At 47.2% G+C, this 10975-nt stretch overlaps 1 protein-coding gene across 1 annotated transcript in view; it reads right to left on the bottom strand.

The window, feature by feature from the left end:
• The window catches only part of CIAO1 (cytosolic iron-sulfur assembly component 1), a 182674-nt gene that overhangs the window by 78627 nt on the left and 93072 nt on the right, over window positions 1-10975 (bottom strand). The gene's annotated exons all lie outside the window — the stretch shown is intronic.

Raw genomic sequence — 10975 nt, 5'->3', positions numbered from 1 at the left:
CTGATCACAAAGTCGAAAAGAATTTTTACTCTTGAGACTTGGGAGGTGGAAGTGGCAGGGCTTGTTCATTCTTGGTAGATAGTGGCTGACACAGTTTGCCTAGACCATGAGCCCTTTCCAGGTGACCTATTTGGCAACTGAAAATAAACCACCTGTATCTACTTCCTTAGCTTGATACACTGATCCATATCCTTTCCCTTTAAAGAAGGATCACTTTGGAGGGAGCAGTGCTAGAGCTTCGCAGGTGGTAGAAATCGGGACAGAAGCAGACCTGCGGTCTAGGGTTGAGGAGAGGGCCAAGTCAGCGCCCTTGGCAGAGGGGCAGTTCTGCTAGCATGCTCTGAGCGTAACGTGAACTTATGTGTAATTTTGCCTGTGGGAAGCACTAGGCGAACACAGAAGCACCGCAGTTGAACTGAGCTGCATAGGAACACGAGGCACACGTCCCTGTGTGGTGTACCCCCATCTGATTCCAGAGAACCGCGCGCCTCATCCCATGGTTGCCAGCCGAAGCCCTTCCATTGGCCATCCTGGCTCTGCCTCACACTCTGCTCTTTATTCTCCTCTTTCAACCTCATTTGTATTTTACCTCTCTAATTTTTTTTTTTTTCTTCTTTGAGACAGGAGTCTCACTCTCCCAGGCTGGAGTCCAGTGACGGGACCTTGGCTCACTGCAACCTCTACCTCCCGAGTTCAAGCAGTTCTCCTGTCTCAGCCTCCCTGGTATCTGGGACTACAGGTGTGTGCCACCAAGCCTGGCTAATTTTTGGATTTTTAGTAGAGATGGGCTCTCACCATGTTAGCCAGGCTGGTGTCATACTCCTGACCTTAAGTGATCCGCCTGCCTCAGCCTCCCGAAGTGCTGGGATTATAGGCATGAACCTCGCGCCCAACCTCATCTTTTTTCATTTTCTCTGTCTTTTCTCTCACTTTGTCTTCTGTTCTCTTCCTCTTCACACAGGGTGGTAGGTGTGGGAGCTGGGTGGGCTGTGCAGTGGGTTTCTGCCTGCAAAGTGCAGGTCGAGGTAGACTGCTTTATTTCTTAACCATTGACATATATGAAACTGCTACCTTTTTATGTGTCACAAAGATTTTGAGTGTTGAACACCTAAACCCATTTTTCTATAGGCCTTACAGTTTTTATTGGGTAGTTTTGTGTAGACACATGTTGTGAGACAGCAGCACTGAGTGTTCTGTGAACAGGAGAACCATACAATAGGAAAGTAGTGATGCTTTAATAGCTAATGTGGGCTTAGCCGTCACATAATTCACAGCGTGGTGACTGTGGGCTGAGTGTTAGTATGAGGTTTTTATTTAAAAAATATATATATATATGTGTGTGTGTGTGTGTGTGTGTGTGTATATATATGTAAAAGTTAAAAGAGTAAGCAACTATTTTGTATACCCTTTGCTGGTGTTTAACATCTGCTGTGTGTGCTTTCTGTTACTATATACAGTGTCACGATCATTTGAAAGTAGGATGTGCCGGGCGCGGTGGCTCACGCCTGTAATCCCAGCACTTTGGGAGGCCGAGACGGGCGGATCACGAGGTCAGGAGATCGAGACCATCCTGGCTAACACGGTGAAACCCTGTCTCTACTAAAAAATACAAAAAACTAGCCAGGCGAGGTGGCGGGCGCCTGTAGTCCCAGCTACTCGGGAGGCTGAGGCAGGAGAATGGCGTAAACCCGGGAGGCGGAGCTTGCAGTGAGCTGAGATCCGGCCACTGCACTCCAGCCTGGGCGACAGAGCAAGACTCCGTCTCAAAAAAAAAAAAAAAAAAAAAAAGAAAGTAGGATGTAAGCATCATGGTATTTCACCCCTAAATAGTTGAGCAGGCTTTTTATAATACAGATGTTCTGTGTAGCCACAATACTGTGAGCACACAAGATAAATAACAATATCACAATATCTGATAATATAATATTAAAATTTCCAAAATGACTTTTATAGCCTCCCCAACCCAAGATTAATTAAGTATCATGTGTTTCATTTGTCTTTGGCCACTTTTTTTTTTTTTTTTTGAGACAGAGTGTTGCTCTGTCACCCAGGCTGGCGTGCATTGATGCAATCTCAGCTCACTGCAACCTCTGTCTCCCAGGTTCAAGCAATTCTGCCTCAGCCTCCCAAGTAGCTGGAATTATAGGTGCGTACCACCTCCCACCCCCACGCCCAGCTAATTTTTGTATTTTTAATAGAGATAGTGTTTCACCATGTTGGCCAGGCTGGTCTCAAATGCCTGACCTCAAGTGATCCACCTGTCTTGGCCTCCCAAACTGCCGGGATTACAGGCATGAGCCACTGTGCCCGGCTTTCTTTGGCCACTTTTCATCTAGAACAGTCGTCTGCCTTTTGTAACTTCACCTGTGCTTCATATAATGGAAGTAGAGGAGTGGTCTTCAAGCTTGGCTGCACTTGGGAAGCTTTGGCCTCTGCCCCCCGCCCCTCCGGACCGTTGAAACCTCTAGGGGCGAGCGAGTGTTCTGTGTACATGAACAAGCGTCAAATGTTGAATGTGATCAAAGGGAGACAAAATAGGCTAGAGAGGTAACAGTCTCCCTAGATCCGCTACTACTGATGTAAGTTGTCGTACTGTTGGTTTCTGCTGAGTTTGAGATTAGCCAATAATAGCCACCATTACTGAGCATCTGTGCCAGGCACCACACTTCATGCCTTCATCTAATTCTATAGCCCTGAGTATGTAGCTAGCGCCTCATCTACAAAATGAGGAGAAGGCATGAGAGGTTAAGTAATTTTCTTGCTCAGGGTCACACAGGAAGTGACAGCCAGGATACAGACCTAGCTCTAACATCTCCAGAGACAGCCGGCAGCGTGGCTTAAAACTTACGTTTTTAAAACTTTTCTATTTTCCCCCTAAAGCTTAATGTTTATAAATACTGCCAGATTCTTACCCCTGGGGGTAGTTGATTTGTTTGGAAGCTTGGATCATAGCTTGCTTCGTTTTTAATTTTTTAAAATTATTTTTATTTTTTGGCTGGTGACGCAGCCCTCAGGAAATCTTGAGAATATGTGTCCCATGAGCTTGCTTTTTAAAAATTTTATTTTTTGAGGTAGTCTCGCTGGTGCCCAGGCTGGAGTGTTGTGGTGCCATCAGATCTCACTGCAGCTTTGAACTCCTAGACTCAAGTGAACTCCCACGTCAGCCTCCCGAGTAGCTGGGACTAACCACAGGCATGCACCACCATTCCCATCTAATTTTTTGTGGAGATGGGGTCTCGCTGCGTTGCCCAGTCTGGTCTCAGACTCCTGACCTCAAGTGATCCTCCCGCCTAGATCTCCCAAAGTATTGGAATTACAGATATAAGCCACTGTGCCTGGCCTAGGCTGTCTGGCTTGCTTGCTTTTTGTTTTCTCAGAGAGTCCAACTGTGTCACCCAGGCTGGATTGCAGTGGCACGGTAGCAGCTTACTGCAGCCTTGAACTCCCTGGGCTCAGGCCATCCTTCTGCCTCTGCTGGGACTACAGGTGCAAGCCACCACACCTGGATAATTTATTTATTGTATAGGTGGGCTTTCACCATGTTGCCCAGGCTGGTCTCAGAACTCCTGGCCTCAAGCGATCTTCCCACCTTGGCCTCCCAAAGCACTGGAATTATAGGCGTGAGCCACTGTGCCTGGCCTAGGCTTGCTTTCTGTGTTAAATTGTATGTGGTTTACACTTCTTACCCTCTAGTTCCATCTAATATAATAGCCAGTTGCTTGAACTTTATCTCTTTCACTAATTGTTTGAGTTCTGTTTCTATGAGTATCTGGAATCATTTTTTTCTGGAGAACTTCAGAATATACACCACTCCCAGTACCACACTGTGTAATGAACGGATGGGGACAGGGGCCTCTTGAAATAACGTTTTCTAAAGGTATTTAATTTCAAGGTTACCAGTCTCTGAACCCACCATGATAGGACGGAAGTCTTCTCAAAGTGAAAATAGCAATAAAATCTGAGAACGATGATTTCTAATGAATAAACTTGAAAACCTTTTAAAAATCAAGCGGTAACGTGTGGATGAAAGTCATCTTAATGCAAATGTACTATCCCTACAGGCCTCAGCGGGTGCTTGATACGGCATCATTCAGATAGAGCCCCCAGGCTGTCCACTGTCACGGCTGCTTTAATAACCTCAGCGTTGACTGTGGCCCACAAATACACTAAAACATTTTTAAACAGACAATTTATAAATGACTTAACTTTATTACCCACTTTTTTTTTCTTTTTTTTTTGACACGGAGTCTCGCTCTGTCGCCCAGGCTGGCGTGCAATGGCTGGATCTCAGCTCACTGCATCCTCTGCCTCCTGGGTTCAAGCAATTCTCTGCCTCGGCCTCCCGAGTAGCTGGGATTACAGGCACCCACCACCACGCCCAGCTGATTTTTGTATTTTTAGTAAAGACAGGGTTTTATTATCTTGGTCACACTGGTCTTGAACTGAACTCATGATCCACCTGCCTTAGCCTCCCAAAGTGCTGAGATTACAGGCGTTAACCACCACACCTGGCCTAACCATACCTAAAAAAGGTAGGCTGAGTGTTTGAATATGTGGGCCGGGCGCGGTGGCTCACGTCTGTAATCCCAGCATTTTGGGAGGCCAAGGCGGGCAGATCACCTGAGGTCAGGAGTTTGAGACCAGCCTGGCCAACATAGCAAAACCCTATCTCTATTAAAAATACAAAATGTAGCCAGGCGTGGTGGGGGCATGCCAGTAGTCCCAGCTGCTTGGGAGGCTGAGGCAGTAGAATTCCCTGAACTTGGGGGGTGGAGGTTGTGGGGAGCTGAGATTGCACCATTGCACTCCATCCAGCCTGCCAACAAGAGCGAAACTCCATCTCAAAAAAAAAAAAAAAAGCAAAAGTATAATGTGTAGATGTTTTTCAGTAAATGCATTTTGTCATATCTTAAAATTCTGCTGTGTATGGGAGTTTAGGATTATGTTCAGCCTCGAGGAATAGAGGCTACCATGCAGCTGAAACACTCTTGTGAGTGTAGCCAGTCCAGGACTGTTACGATAGACAGCTCTGCAGTCCTCCTGGTCCCAGGCTCCTGCTTTCTTCTCCATATGGCTTCCACCAAGGTGGAATTACAGTTCCATCAGAATCTGAGGGTGGGACCCAAGCATCCTGTTTTTTTTTTTAAGTTTTCAGGGATCCTAATGTGCAGTAACGTTTGAGAAGCACTGGTGAAGCGGTTCAAAATAAGGACTCTGTAGCTAGAGTCAAAGGCTGTGTGACTTTGGACAAGTTAATGAACCTTTTTCCTCATCTGTAAAAGGAGAATGAGTACCTACCTTGTGTGGTTACTGTGAAGATTACATAATACATGGAAAGTACTTAGACTGGTGTCTGAGACATAGCATTCAGTACATTTTCATGGTCTCCTGATTACGTTTCTGGAAATTACTAGAGTTTGTCAATGCCCTTCCTAAAATGCAGAGCCCAGGGCTAGACCCCATTCTGTTCCCTGGGACATAGGCATCCCCGGGGAAGGGACCGTGTCTGTGTTCCCAGTGCCCCAGCGGGCCCGGCTTCACCTCCAGCCATCATGTCTGTTCCACCAGTGGGAAGGAACAAGGGGAGAAGAGGATGGCCTCTGCCTTTGAAGACACTTTCAATTTCTACCTATAGCCAATGGCCACACTTTGAAAGAACACCAGCTGCTGGGAAATAGTCTCGATTTTAAGCAGGTATGTGCCCAGTTAAAATTCAGAGGTGATTTGCTGGACAAGATAGGGAGAATGGAAATGGAGGACAGCTGGGAGTCTTAGCCAAATTACAGATGAAAATAACTTTAAATGAATCACTTCAAAGGACCAAACAGTTCAGTTAAAAAGGAAAAAATTGCCAGTAGATGTTTTAGAACTTTCACTAGTCTAGAACTCAGTAGATGTAGAATTTACGTGGCATCAACATCAAGCCAATTGATCTGTAATTCATCCCCTTTTTGAAAACCCTAATAATCTTTGCCCATCTCCAATCAGTGGTGCCTCTTTCCTCAGGAATTTAGACATTTAGTTCTTGTTGAGGACCCTCTGAAGAAATCTGCTTGGCCTCAGTGTCCAGAATAGGACTCTCAGACGTGCTTTTTTTTTTTTTTTTTTTTTTTTTGAGACAGTCTCGCTCTGTTGCCAGGCTGGAAGTGCAATGGTGCAATCTCGGCGCACTGCAACCTCCGCCTCCCGGGTTCAAGCGATTCTCCTGACTCAGCCTCCCAAGTAGCTGGGAATACAGGTGTGTGCCACCACACCCGGCTAATTTTTGTATTTTTAGTAGAGACGGGGTTTCACCATGTTAGCCAGGATGGTCTTGATCTCCTGACCTCGTGATCTGCCCCCCTTGGCCTCCCAAAGTGCTGGGATTACAGGCGTGAACCACCGCGCCTTGCTGCACTTGTATTTTTGCTTCATTTCTAGATCCACTTTCTGTCCCTGCCCTTATTTGTGTGTTTTGGTTTTTTTTTTTTTTTTCATTATATCTTTCTGTTTCTACTTTCTAAACATCTTGTGTCTGATATTTTTCTTGTCTAACTTGCTTCCCTCTTGGAACACAAGTGTTGTCTAGGTTAACACAAGTATCTGGCATACTTCCCATTCCCATATGCACGTGATTGTAGTTGCTTGGGCTGTGGTTCTACATCTGGAGGTCAGGATTCATTTGGAAAGTTTAGGTGATGGGAGAGGAAGAAAGTACTATTTTGGTATCCAGTTTCCTTTTGTTCCGATGTGTTCAATCTTCCCTTTCCATCAGGAGATATAGAAGTGGGCCAGGCGTGGTGCTCACACCTGTAATCCCAGCACTTTGGGAGGCCGAGGCAGGTGGATCACCTGAGGTCAGCAGTTCAAAACAAGCCTGGCCAACATGGTGAAACCCTGTCCCTACCAAAAATACAAAAATTAGCTGGGCTTGGTGGTGCACACCTGTAGTCCCAGCTACTGGGGAGACTGAGGCAGGAGAATCGCTTGAACCCGGGAGGCGGAGGTTACAGTGAGCCAAGATCACGCCACTGCACTCCAGCCTGGGCGACAGAGTGAGACTCCATCTCAAAAAAAAAAAGAAGATACAGAAGTGGGAACTATGTGGGTGCAGGTTGGGGTGTTCCCAGGTGACTCCAGCGTGGTCAGCTGTGTGCATTTCTGTGTCCCAGGAGCTGCACCTCCGTTCTGTGGGCTGGGAAACTCCACCATGTCAGAGACCAGAGTTGGTTGAACTCAGTGTCTAACAAGCCTCCCAAGAGAAAGACACATTTAGCGTTCCAAGAAATACATGCCAGCAGGACGAGTCAGGCCTCGCTAGCCTGACCAGGGTCATCTCCGCTGAAAGCAAAACACACGGGAAGCCCACTCACAGGGTGTCGAGTGATCACGCAGGCAGGTGGGCATTCGCTTGGCTCTGTTTGTCTCACTGCCACCTTCTGAGCTCGTCAGCAAGCTCCTGGGCAGCCTGGTGTTTCGTTTTGTTTTTTGAGATGGAGTCTGGCTCTGTCGCCTAGGCTGGAGTGCAATGGCATGATCTTGGCTCACTGCAAGTTCTGACTCCCAGGTTCAAGCGATGCGCCTGCCTCGGCCTCCTGAGTAGCTGGGATTACAGGCGCCCGCCACCACGCCCAGCTCATGTTTATATTTTTGGTAGAGATGGGGTTTCACCATGTTGTCCAGGCTGGTCTCGAACTCCTGACCTCAGGTGATCCGCCTGCCTCAGCCTCCCAAAGTGCTGGGATTACAGGTGTGAGCCACCGCGCCTGGCCCTTTTTTTTTTTTTTTTTTTTTTTCTCTTAAAATGTTCTGTGCTTTTGGGGACTTGGGACTGTTCAGGGTGTGTGTGTATATTTCAGTTTGCGTTTCCCTATGCAGGATTGAACGCAATATTTAAACAAATGTAGTTCAATGCTGAAAGGCGCTTTAGAGGGCATCACGTACAGATCTTTCATTTATCAGTGATGCTCAGAGCCCAACATTTATTCCAAGTCACACAGCTCTTCCCTGGTCTAAAACCTTGGTCTTTTGGGATCCAGTGCATTTTCCATTTCACTGTGTAATTTCTTGACAAAGTTTTTGGAGAAATCTTTAGAATTGATCATACACATGCTGTAAAGCCTTAAAACCACTCCCAACTACCCTAAGAACACCCCGGGCGAGGAGTGTATTTGTTTGGTCATAATGAGGTGCTGTAACAAAGTACCAGAAACTGAGTGGCTTAAACAACAGAAATTTATTGTCTCACATTTTTGGAGGCTGGAAGTCCTAGAGCAAGGTGTGAGCAGGGCTGGCCCCTTCTGAGGGCAGTGAGGGAGAAGGTTCTAGGACTCTGTCCCAGCTTCTCGTGGTTGCTGGCATGTGAGCTGCGTCACCGCAGTCCCTGCCTTTGTGTTCCCTGCATACACATCTTGCCCACAATTCCTTTTAATAAGGGCACCAGTCACATTGCATTAGGGACCACACTCCTTCATTATGACTTGGTCTTAACTGTATCTGTAAAGCCCTGTCTTCAAATACGGTCACATTCCGAGATACTGGGGATTAGGCCTTCAGCACATGAATTTTAGAGGGATACAATTCAATCTAGAGCAAGGGGAGATCTGCAGATAACTCAATTTAAGAGATGAATTTTCAAAATCAGTGTCTGGAGGCCGCTGTCCCAGTGGAGTCCTGAAAGACTCCCAGCCCATCCAGGGTGCTCTATCCTGCAGCTTCTGTGGTGAGCAGCAGGGGGCAGGGCTGTGCCACCCACGAGGAGTCAGCCTGCCGGTGGCTGCTGGAAGGATTTTACAGCTCCTGACAACTGACAGTTCAGCGTGGGTCCAGATGGGCACCATCATCCCTTCAGAGCCTTGGTTTGCATCAAGTCCTATGAATGAAAGGGAGGAAGCGGGTCAGACGGGCACTGCCGGTGCGGGTGTGTGTAGCAGTGCACCGGTGGGAAGAGGAGGCCAGGGGTTTGTCCCTTTGGACAACTGGGAGAGTCACAGGCTCCGGGTGATGACTAAGAATGTGTTTGCCGAGGAGACAGATGGACAGATGGACATAACTAGACAGCAGCTTGGATGAGCTGCCTTTTCCCTCGTCGCCCTCCTGCTCCTGGAGGCCAGTCCAGTGTTCCGCCTAGGAAGGTGGGTTGGTCACTCCAGAATGAGCCAGGACTGCCAGGCCACTCGGAGGACCCAGCTGCCTCATGTTCCAATGCTCCTGTTATGACTCCTCCACTTCTTATGACAACTCATGATTGCTTCCTGTATTTCTGTGCCTAGGAAAGAAGGTGTGATGAGGTGATAATCAGCAAGGACTCACTGAAGGCCTTAGGACTTTCGAAGGAATTATAAAGCAGCTGGGGAGGTGACCCGGCCTGGACAGAATTGCACAGCCCGGCATCGAGAACCGGCAAAGCCTCGGTCCTGTGTAGCAGGGACAGAGCAGGACTGGGTGAGCCGTGACTCTGTTCCTGAGACCAACCGTCTCGAACGTAGTTACACCAGCGGCCTGCTGGTTCATCGCCCAGAATGTTCTGGATACTCCTTTGGATCTTGCCTTCATATGCTTTTGTTTTCTACAGTATGAATTAAGAGATTAAAAGGTAATGCACTTATGCATTTCTTTCTTTTTTTTTTTTTTTGAGACGGACTTTCACTCCATCGCCCAGGCTGGAGTGCAGTGGCACAATCTCGGCTCACTGCAACCTTCACCTACCAGACTCAAGCAACTCTCATGCCTCAGCCCCCCGCCAGTAGCTGGGACTGCAGGTGCACGCCACCAGGCCCGGCTAATTTTTGTATTTTTAGTACAGACATTTCACCATGTTGGCCAGACTGGTCTTGAACTCCTGACCTCAGGTGATCCACCCACCTCAGCCTCCCAAAGTGCTTGGGATTACAGGCATGAGCCACTGCACCTGGCTTAACTTATGCATGTCTTTTACACATAAAAATATAAAGAAAAATTACATAATCTGTACAACCCAGAGCATCAGTGTATTTTTCTCCACTTGTATTTGTACGTAACATTTTTTCTGGCTGGGCACATTGGCTCACACCTGTAATCTCAGCACTCCTTAGTATTCTCTACTAAAAATACAAAAATAAGCTGGGCGTGGTGGTGCACGTCTGTAATCCCAGCTACTTGGGAGGCTGAGGCACGAGAATCGCTTGAACCTGGGAGGCAGAGATTGTAGTGAGCCGAGATCGCACCATTGCACTCCAGCCTGGGCAACAGAGCAAGACTCCATCTCAAAAAAAAACCCAAAAAACTAAAAAAACCATTTTTTCTCCTTCCTTGCATTTTTATCCAAATATTTGTGCGCGTAGTTTGAAAAGTCATGGCCGGGCACTATGGCTTATGCCTGTAATTGCAGCACTTTGGAAGGCCGGGGCAGGTGGATCACTTGAGGTCAGGAGTTCGAGACCAGCCTGGTCAACGCGGTGAAACCCGTCTCTACTAAAACTAGAAAAAATTAGCTGGGCGTGGTGGTGGGCACCTGTAACCCCAGCTACTCCGGAGGCTTGAACCAGGGAGGCGGAGGTTGCAGTGAGCCAAGATGGCACCATTGCACTCCCTCTGCCTGGGCAACAGAGTGAGACTCCGTCTCAAAAAAAAAAAAAAAAAAAAAAAAAATCAAATCGTTCTTAAAGTTTGTTATGAAAACTCCTCCCACCATTTCCCCTCCCTGGGACAGCCTGTTTCACCTCTCCCAGCATTTTATACTGATATTTACCTCCAGGTCTCTAAATAATATGCTTATATCGCCCCTCCTTGCTTTTTCATTTTAGGCATTATATGAAGACCCTTTCTCCCCACCCCCGCCCCTCGCAATGACTTAGCTCTGCCTTCCCCTCCCCACCCCCTTATCCCTTCTTTCTCCCAGAGTTCTTCATTATACTGACTTAGTTACAGCGTTAATTAGCATTTACAGTATTATGAGCATGGAAATATCACAGGCAAGACACTACACTATTTTCTAGCACTACTTTTTGTTTTCCTA

The sequence above is a fragment of the Macaca thibetana genome, chromosome 13 (genome assembly GCF_024542745.1).
Source record: "Macaca thibetana thibetana isolate TM-01 chromosome 13, ASM2454274v1, whole genome shotgun sequence".
Classification (NCBI taxonomy): domain Eukaryota; kingdom Metazoa; phylum Chordata; class Mammalia; order Primates; family Cercopithecidae; genus Macaca; species Macaca thibetana.
This window is presented reverse-complemented; position numbering and strand designations above follow the sequence as displayed.